The sequence below is a fragment of the Lepisosteus platostomus genome, chromosome 11 (genome assembly GCF_059453375.1).
Source record: "Lepisosteus platostomus isolate fLepPlt1 chromosome 11, fLepPlt1.hap1, whole genome shotgun sequence".
In the NCBI taxonomy this organism is placed as follows: domain Eukaryota; kingdom Metazoa; phylum Chordata; class Actinopteri; order Semionotiformes; family Lepisosteidae; genus Lepisosteus; species Lepisosteus platostomus.
In genome coordinates, this window is record NC_142621.1 from 36,466,247 (window position 1) to 36,476,552 (window position 10,306).

The window sequence follows — 10,306 nt, forward strand, 5'->3', positions numbered from 1 at the left end:
ATTAGTAAATCGGCTCTATTGAAGCATAATACAAACATTCATTACTGCAGTATTTGTTTAGATACACATCGATAGTCAGGGACAGGGAGGGAAAATGTGTGTGGTTTGGAAGTGGGAGCAAGAAACAATGTTCAAGGTGATATAAAGGTTTTAAATACAGAATAGTTTATTATTCAGCAAAGAAAAGACAAAATCTAGGTTTAAGCAGACATTTGGCAAATGAATTTTAACATGACAAAGGAAGTTGGAGCAATCCATGCATATCCCATGGGTGATCCTGAACTGAAGGATACTATGCATGAAAGAGATCTGAGTGTTTATATATATTCTTCTACAGTATGTCTTCATCTTGACAATACTGGGAAAAAATAAAAACAGTGTTACTGCATGTAGCAAAACTTTAATCAGGAATTTTTTGTCCAGGCTGTGGAGCCTTCTTCTGGTGACACCTGAATTCTGTGAATTTAATTATTGGGCCAGTGGGAGACAGGATGTCAATGTCACACTCTGGAAAACTTGATCTAACAGTAAAGTAAGATCAAAAGGGTGTAAATCTCAGGAAATAATTGAATTAGAATGCTACACCATTAAACCGTGTTCAGAAACATTATAGACATTCCTTCTGTTTCCAGAACATTACATTGGTGGAAACATTTTTTGGAAGAAGTTTAACAACGACTCAAAACATAATGGAGCTTTTACTTTTGACCTTGCAACACAACAAAATAATAACATTTTAAAAGTTTTTTGAGAGTTAGAAAATATATCATATACCATATATCATCTACATCTTATCAAAAAACAAAACATTAAATGTTTATAAGGAAAAAATAGGAAATGCTGGATTTGGAAAATCACCTGATTCAATGAAAGGAAGTTTTTGGCTGTAGCGGTAAGTCTCTGTTGATCTGTTTCCCATTTGTTCTTTGAGTTTCTGAGAGTCTCTCCAGACACAGTTGTAAATACAGGCAGACAGAACGTGGAAACAGAGAAAAGCAAGGTACTGAAAGAGCACACTTTGGAAATCCTCATTGTCGAGGCCTGCTCTAGTGTGCCACTTTACTATTCACTATAGATAAACTACTGGCCTTTTGTACAGTCGCCGTGGAGACAGAAGCAGTCTCACGGGGAGTGCAGGGTGTCTATGGGTAACTCCACAAGTCACAGAGAAGGAACATCATCCCAGGGTTAATCACTTCGCTCTGTCACAGTGACTTTCTGCTGGGGCAGGAGTTTTTAAAGATGAGGTGGGGGCAACTAGATTGAATCCCACTGACAAGGTTAACTGGAAGAACAGTGATTTCGTTTCTGCCTCTGACAACAGAGGACCTTAAAGGCCTTATTGAAACTTACTGTTCAGATTCAATAGTGTTTAAAAACCTACTGTTCAGGCATTTTGACATTTTCACTACAGCAATCAAGGTTTCTTAGCAGAGTAGAAAACTAACTTAACTCCCTCATAGTAGCCCCCACCAGGAATATCTTCGTAAATAATATACAGAATGTTTACACTTGGTTAGCAACCAGAAAACTTTCAAACTGAAACTACTAAACATGATCAGAAAAATACAATCAAATGGGATGTAAAACGTTTGGGAATCAGTGCTGGAAAGGAGAAATCTCCTAAAGCAGCAGTCCTAGGAAACAATATCTTATACAATACTATAGCATATTGTGAGTGATCCTGGTAAATAACAGAATTTCAATAATTTATTTACACATTCTCAACACTAATGAATCAGACGTATTACTAACACAGGGATGCCTAATTAAATAAATGTCAGTAGCTCTGTACATCACTTTCTTAATCAATGTGCTAATGGATGTAATTAGTAGTATCAGTATGACAAATGCAGATCACTAAAGTAACATGATGATTACAAGATGATTGTTTGATTGGAGATGTAAAGAAGACTGCTTGGGACTGCAGGACAGAAATACAGGTAAAAAAACAAAGTCATGAGAAATGCAGGGTATTACTTATGAGGCAAACATTACACATTGTTAACTAATGTAAAGGTTGTATTTCAGCAATAAAGAACTAATAATGTATTAGTTCTTTATAAGATGCCTCATAACATATGGTTGAAACAAAGAATTTACCAATGAGCTTAATATTTTCTAATAAGCCTTTTTAAATACGCTTTCATGTATAATGTTTAATATGATTGACACCAATCTGAAAAAGGTGGGCATAGTCTTAAATGTTATGTCAACTTGCTCCTTAATGTACTGTATTTAATGTGAAATATAATCTTGTGGTGTGTGATTTATACAATAATGATAGTTAAAATACAATAGTTGTATTGAAACAAATATTGTGCCAAATCATGTTACACTTCTAAATGGGCATCATACCTGTACATCAACTCTTTCAGGAATATCCAGGATTTGGCCTTTACCATCTGCTGAGAAGATCTGTCAGATTAGATCACAGTTCTCACACTAGAAAGTAAGGATCTAGAGGAGACTTTGACATGGGTTATCTTCATTGTTGTTGCTGTTCTTCTCAAACCTCACAGCACTAATAGAGACACAGTAGTTCAGGTGGGTAGCTGCGTCAGCATGCGTAGGCTTCAAAGGAACAAGTAATAGGTTTATTCCATGCTGAAAAAAAAGAAGAAAGAAAACACAACGTTTTGGCTCACACCTGAAGAAGGCTCCACGGCCTAAATGTTTTCTTTCTTCTTTTTTTCAGCATGGAATAAACCTATTACTTGTTCCTTAATAGAGACACAGACAGCTTCTAATGCTTTGAAAAATGTAGTGGGACAACAAAACCTAAGACCTTATCGCACACAATTTTAGCCACACAAACAGGAAGTTACAGGAAAATCGCTAAAAATCCCATGAGAACCAATCGATTCCCAAAGGGCTGAAAAAAAGGTCAGGGTTATGTTGTCATTATGTGGTCTTATATCATTACTGTGAGAAGAGCACAGGCCTATGGCTATGAACCTAGCTCCTTATTAGTATAAGCAGGATGCTTTCCCACATCCTCAGAAGAATCAAGAAAGTCATCCCATTCACAAAACTGAGTTCTTGCTTCACTCCTGTGAAAGACGCACAGTGATGAAACAGCCAATTTAACAAACCAGCCTGTATTATACTGACTGTCCTGTATCCACCTTCACTCTGAAAAGTGAGCTGTGGTTCTGTGACTCAGCTGTTGGAAGATCATACCAACAAATATTGCTAGGGACAGCCTGTAACCATTTGGAAGCAGCTGTCTGCAGTACACAAATATAAACATTTTAGAAAACTGTTCTAATAGAATCACTCAGCTTTATTGTTTAAAAGTCACAGAGTGTGCTTGTTTTAGTTTATTGCTCTTAGTGTTTGTATAACTGATCAAATTTAATATTTTCCAGAATTCTTGGCATTGATGACTTCGAGGTATCAAAAATATTGCTAGATAGTACTATATCTCCCTTACAGAGTGGTGATAGATGGTACTGCACTGAATGTTTAATGTTGTGGGAATTCATATCAAGTGGCTTAAGTATTTAAAGAATTAAAAATTGGTAGTTTTGGTTTTTAAAAGAGCAAACTAAATAATCATATTACTTTATCCACAATAATCTAATAGGTGGTGCTCCTTTAATCCTCCATAATCCCATGCGTAAGGACACCATGTACCGTGTGTACAGTACAGTTACCTCTGGAAATAAAACAAACACACCGTTGGTTTACATTGGAAAAGAGAGAAGCTTGACATTTTAAATTGCAAAGGAACAAGCAAAGGTTTATTCCATGTTGAAAAGAAAAGAGGCACAACGTTTTGGCTTCAGGTATGATGTAGAGAGGGAAACAAAGAAGGGAGGGGAATGGAGGATTTTTTCAATTACAGTATGTGCCTCTGTTGTCCTAGGAGACAAAAAACTGTCACTGGATTCTGTCACTGGAACTATTTTATATATTGGTAATTTTGGTAAATATTATTAATTATATCATGAAGTTTGACTCAATTTGGAATCTTCAACAATCCGATTGTCCTCGTCTCCTCAAGTTTGAATCACAGATTGCTAATCATTTTGATTTGATTTTAATCACTTTGACCACTGTGATGTCCTTCCTCAGGCTCCTAGCCTGTGAAACTTTTATTTTGTCTTTTTTTAAATTGTGGACTATTAGCTCAGTGTTACAAACATCCATTTAATAATTGTTTTATCCTATACTGTGTCATGGTGGAGCAGAAACTTGGCCAGCAATAGGCATGAGGCAGGATACACCCTGGATGGTATGCTACTCCATCTGTGTGGCATCACAGGGTACACAGAAACACAAACATGCACATTAATTTTTCCAGAAGTCAGTTAACCTACTAGTATGTCTTTGGAGAGGCGACAGGAACACACAAACAAAACGCATGTGAATGTAGGGAGAACATACAAACTCCACGCAGATAGATCTCCAGGTCCAGAACTGAACCCAGGACTTCAACACTGCAAGGCTAACCACTGCGCCACTGTGCTGCCCTTTAAGTACAGTATGGTTTCTAAAACAAAATTCTAACAATTTTACTTTTGACAATAAATATTAGAATCCATACAGCAAACCATTTTGAGATGGTTCATGCAAAGTTTTACAGTACATGTGCCTACTGTCTCTAGAACTGAACCCAGCACTAGAACTGAACCCAGTTCCTCCAGTGGTAAACAAAGTAAGAGGTCAAGGTGTCCCCTGGATGGAACACTAGGCCATGAGAGGTTAACCCATCAACAATACAGGTGCCTTTCTAAATGGCTGTTGAACAGGAGCCATTCAGGTACCGCAAGTGGCCACTGGACCCACAACCTAGATGTAGTGGGGTCTGAACTCCCACTCACAGCCCTTATGCTTTGAGATGGGGATACCCTAGAAAATGAGTTTTTAGAGTATTTCGTAGAACTGTATTTTGTAAAAAAAAATATGAGGATTTGGGACTAGCAAAGTCAATACTTTGTACTTTTCTCCATGTTCTGGGTACTGGCTTCCAGTTTTGTGTCGGCTTTGAAATGAAAGCTGGACTAGTGGTAGATGACCTTGTGAAAAGCCCATACCCAAAGGAGACAGGCTGAGAGATCACACATCCGTCCTGCAGACACACCACTTCCCCTGAGTTTCATCACCCACGAGTGGGACTAGGCAGCTGCAGTACAGGCCTCAGTTTAACATTGGCAGAAGAGAAGAGAATGTGAAAAAAATATCAAACAGGTCAAGCGTTTTGTGAGAGCTACATCACAGGTGCGACTTTTTAAAAAGCTTTTGGAATAGGCATCAATACAAAGATACAAGAGGAAAAGAATTGTAAAACTGACCATAAATAATCCCTTGTCTCCTCTGGCTGCAAATTGTTTTACACAAGGAACCAGGAAGACATCTCCTTCTGTGTTGAAATGTTCTGGTCCATTTTAATATTTTAGTATTTTGTTTGTGTATAGGTTTCTATTGCAATGTACAGCAGATGACATTTGTACACAACATAAGAGTAAGTCTACAAATGCCTCTTTGTGGTTCTTTTTATAATTTGAGATAAAGAGAACATTTTTTTCACAAAAGCTGTTCTGTGATTGATTGCTTTTTTATATATGATTTAGAATGCTGTATAGCAAAAAACTTACATCTTTTGATCCAGCTTCACTCACAGAGTGGGATCTGTTCTTTAACAAAAACTAAAGAAAACGATTTGCAGATGATAACACATTCAACTGCTTTAGGGTGTTTTTCTTCTCCTTACTTTTTCTGTTTGTGGCCCAAATGTGTGAAATTGAAGTGTTTGCTAAATGTACAGTTTTCTTCAAATTGTGGCCTGTAAGCCTGTGTTTATCTCCAAAATAAACTTAATACAATTTCCTGAAAATACTTTTCAGTAAATATTATGTGGCAAAACTAGGTTCCTCACCCGATTACCATCTTATACAAACAAATACAGCTGATTTCAGAAAATGCTGAAGAAAACTGCTCTGCAGCAGAATGCTTAAAAAAAATCACTATTTTCAGGTCATTTTCAAGGTCAAAACTGACTTTGTTGGACCTGTCTAAATTCAGAGCATCAGGGCTGTGCAATATAACTAATTTTCTTTCTATAATGAAAATAGTGTTTTTTTAGAGCATTCTGCTCCAGAGCAATTTTCTTCAGATTTCTGAAAGCAATTGAACATGTTTAAAGATGATAATGAGGCAAGGAACAACACAGTTTTGCTTACTCAAGACATATTTTCAAGAAATACTATTAACTTTATTTTGGAGAGAAACATGAAGCAATTTTTTGTATCATTGCAAAAGGTATTTGGAAATAATGGATGAGTTTGAACACCTGTGCAGTGGGTCTCTGTTTAGATAACAATGCAGTTTTATCAGTTTCTAGCTGACCTAAAAGAGAGTTGAACACCAGTCTTTAGTATTAAAAAAATGTCGTGACTGGGTATCCCTTCCATTTGTTGTCAATAACTGCATATTCCAATACAGGGTTGTCGTTAAACACCAACAAACAACAGGCTCAAGGTTTGGATCCAAGGCTCAGCCCAGTTGGGACTGCCAGTCCATCACAGGGCAAACACAAACACAGGGCAATTTAGAGAGACCAATTCAAGTATACAGCACGTTTTTCAACTAGGAGAGAAAACTGGATCTCCCAGAAAAAAAAGGTGTCAATGTGGAAATCATGCAAACTCCACACAGAAAGCTTCCAAGGCCAGACTCTAACCCAGGACCAAAACCTGTGAGGCAGCAATGCCAATAGCAAAGGCACCATGTCGTTCTTTCCTTGAGATGGCACATAAAAGGAAATATATATTTATTTTAAATAAAATATTTAAATAAAAAGATACTTTTTTAACGTTGCTATGTTTTAATATATAGCCAGGAGTTAAGAAGCTGAAAGTATTCATGTGGAGAAAGTCAGACACCATCCTTAAACCATTTCCAATTACTATCTCATAATAGAAGTCGCTAATCCTCCTGAATAATCAACCAAACATTTTGCTCAAGTCGCAATTTTCATTTCTGCAAATAACCCATGCAAATCCTCGTTAAAAAAACATATTCCCGGTTATTTGACTAGCCATGTGAAAATTTTCAATATCACATATATATATATTTCAATTAAAACCTAAATTTGAGTATGTCAGCACTTTGGGTCAAGATCCTCTTTTTCTAAAATGGGATGACCTTAGTTTACTGAATGAGTTCGACCGTACCGTATTTGAAGTTGCAGATGGCCATACCGCAGATTAATTGAACTGGCAGGGTATTAGCTAGCACAATGACATTACTGTTGAACAAATTCCCTTTATGAAAATAGGGTGTCTCGCCATATACAGTAGGATGAAATTCTAATCTTTTAGCAGAAAGTTTGGAATGACACCTGAAGCTCTTTTTGTGCATTGCTAAAGATGAACTATATGATGACAAGACAAGAAGCTATTTTCTCCAGTTGTTCACATATGGACTGAACCCATGGGTATCCTGACATAGCATCACAATCATTCTTGCAGGTCTAGAACAATAATACCAGCATATTCATACACCAGGCCTCCAAAGCTGATAAATGTTACAGGAACAGCTGTAGTTTGCCATGTGGATATTTTCCAATTCTATACATTACAGTCTTTATAAATGTTAAATGTCTTTCTGTCATCAAAACAAGTGCACTGAAGGATTTGTGTCATGTTTTTGGACTGTTGCGTTCGCTGGGCCTCCCATTCACTACAGTATGTTAGCACCAGAAACAGGACCAGAAACATGCCCTTTGCTAACCTACTGTATAAGGCTCTGCATGGCTTGGCACCTCAGTACCTGTCTGAACTTTTATCACCCTACACCCCACCTGGCAACCTTCGCTCTTCTAATTCTGCTCTCCTTACTGTCCCCCAAGCCCGTCTACATTGTATGGGTGACAGGGCCTTCTCCTGTTATGCCCCCAAGCTCTGGAACTCTCTCTAAATTCCTTCAAATCCAGACTCAAAACCCTCTTCTTCAGAAAAGCCTTTACTTAACTGGTTCCCCATTCTTCACCCCTCTGTTTTTCTTAGTACCACCATCCACGGTCTCCTTTATATATTATAATTGTGTTTTATCTTGTGTATTCTTATTTCTTGTTGTTGTCATCCTGTAAAGCGCTTTGAGAAGCCACCTTTAAAGGTTCTATATAAAATAAAGTGTATTATTATTATTATTCTTTAAATAGGACCTTAGTTATAATAAGACTTTATAAGAATGTTGTTAAGCACTGCATTCTTTGTGAAGAGATGGTGAGATGTTCTTTAATTAATGGAGCTTCTGCTGAAATTTGATTTTACAAGCCCTGAGTAAGGTAACCGTCTGAAAAGATAACTTCGAATCTCATTTAGTTTAGCTCCCACTTTGTGACATTTTTTGTTCTTTTTTCATAAGCTTTGGTGTTTTAGCTCCACTCAGTGAAGTGTGCACACACAGTATAATATATAAAACAGTATAATGACAGGGCATACTGGAATCTCCTGGCAAAGAAGTGTGATAAATGCACCTCTGTTGCAGAGTAGAGTTTGTGAAAGAATTTGTTTAAAAAAAATGCCCTGACCAACAGTGTAGGCTGCTGCTGAGACTGTGGTCTCTCTAAATGACTCACCAAGACAGCAGAAAGTAGTAGCACCTATAATAAGGACTGTTGACAGCCTGATAATCAGCCCTCAATTATGACATTCTATACAGCAGCCTGCAGGGACAGCTTATGGTCATCTTTAGCAGTTCGACAAGTGTAAATTATTACTATTGGAGTCACTGTGTCATTGAGCCATATAAATAAACTCTGCACAACACAGTGCCACAAAGCCCAGCACACACACTATATTTTTATTAGGCGGCAATGCTGAGGCCCTGGGTTCAATCCCAGACCAGGGGTGCTATCCACGTGGAGTTTGCATGTTCTCCCCGTGTTCGCATGAGTTTTGGCCAGGTGCTCCAGTTTCCTCCCACAGTCCAAAGACATACCAGGAGGCTAATTAAAATCTGGGAAAACTTGCCCTGGTGTGAGTTTATGTTGTATCCTTCCATGTGCTCATTGCTAAGCCAGGATAGACTCCAGTTCCCCTGCAATCCATGAACTGGATAATGAGGTTAGAAAAAGGATGGAAGGATTATTAAATTCGGTCCATGGATAAACCAGGTCATCCTCTATATTCATCAAGAGGAATCAAAGTAAAAGAAAATGAATAATAGAATGCTTCCTTTTCTAAAACTTTTAAATGCACATTGTGTGAGACTTCTACACAGTTGTCTTATCTAGATGAAATACCTTGTCCAAGATTATGGTAGCAGTGTGCCAGCTGGCATTTGAGCCTGCAACCTCCTGACCATCTGACCAGGGGTCTGGATCCATAATCATTGCTTGGACAATGAATTAGTGATTAATTTCAGGTTTAAGGTACTTGGAATTTCTATGGTGATTTTGCTTTATTCCAGAGGCTCTCCCCTGTCCTTTATTTACCTTTCTTTTCCCTGGGTCATTTTCACCCCGATTAAATAGCCCTTCCCTACTGTAGACTATGTACTGTATATACAGTAGCCCAAAGGTTTGCCATCATCTTCTACAACAATAACATTAAGAGTATGTTGAGACTAGTTGTTAGTATTTCCTCTGTTCTGCATGAAGTAGATTCCCTCAATGTAGATGAAACAAAATGAGAAATGCCTTTATCTCAATTAAATTACTCGATAAATGAGTTCACAATAAAGGAGTACAGGTTAATGGGCAGGTACAATGAGTTGTTACCGTATGTGCAAAAATGAATGGGTATTGTGCAATTACAGGGGCGTAGGGTGATTGTGGGGGATTAAACTTAGAGGTTCTGGTAAAATACAGGCATGTGGTTTCCTGTAGGAGTGGTGAGTAATGACTTTGTATGACTTGATGTTATTTATGTAATGTTATATTTGTTTTTAATATAATGCTTATATGTACTGTTTGTATGTTTATGTATGTCTCTGTGTAAAACATACTGTAGCTGCTTGGAAGCAAAACAAAGTTCTAAGAAATCAGACAATGAAGTATTATTATTGCATGGTATTGTCAGTCAGGTGAGGCTCACTGAAGTCTGCAAAGCAAAATCGATGAAGTTAGAGTGGGAACCGAACACAGGGAGGTCTCAGGTCAGACGCAGCCAAATCATGCTCCAGCTTCTGCACCCGCCTGGCAGATGGGATACTGCACTTCGGTGTTATCTAAAAGACACTGCGCCAACTGAATCCTCACCTGGAGCCCAGATCTGGCGCTGACAGACTGACTGTGAAAGAGGCGGACACAACAAGCACAGGAGCCTGTTCTATCAAAAGGGCCAGGCCGCTG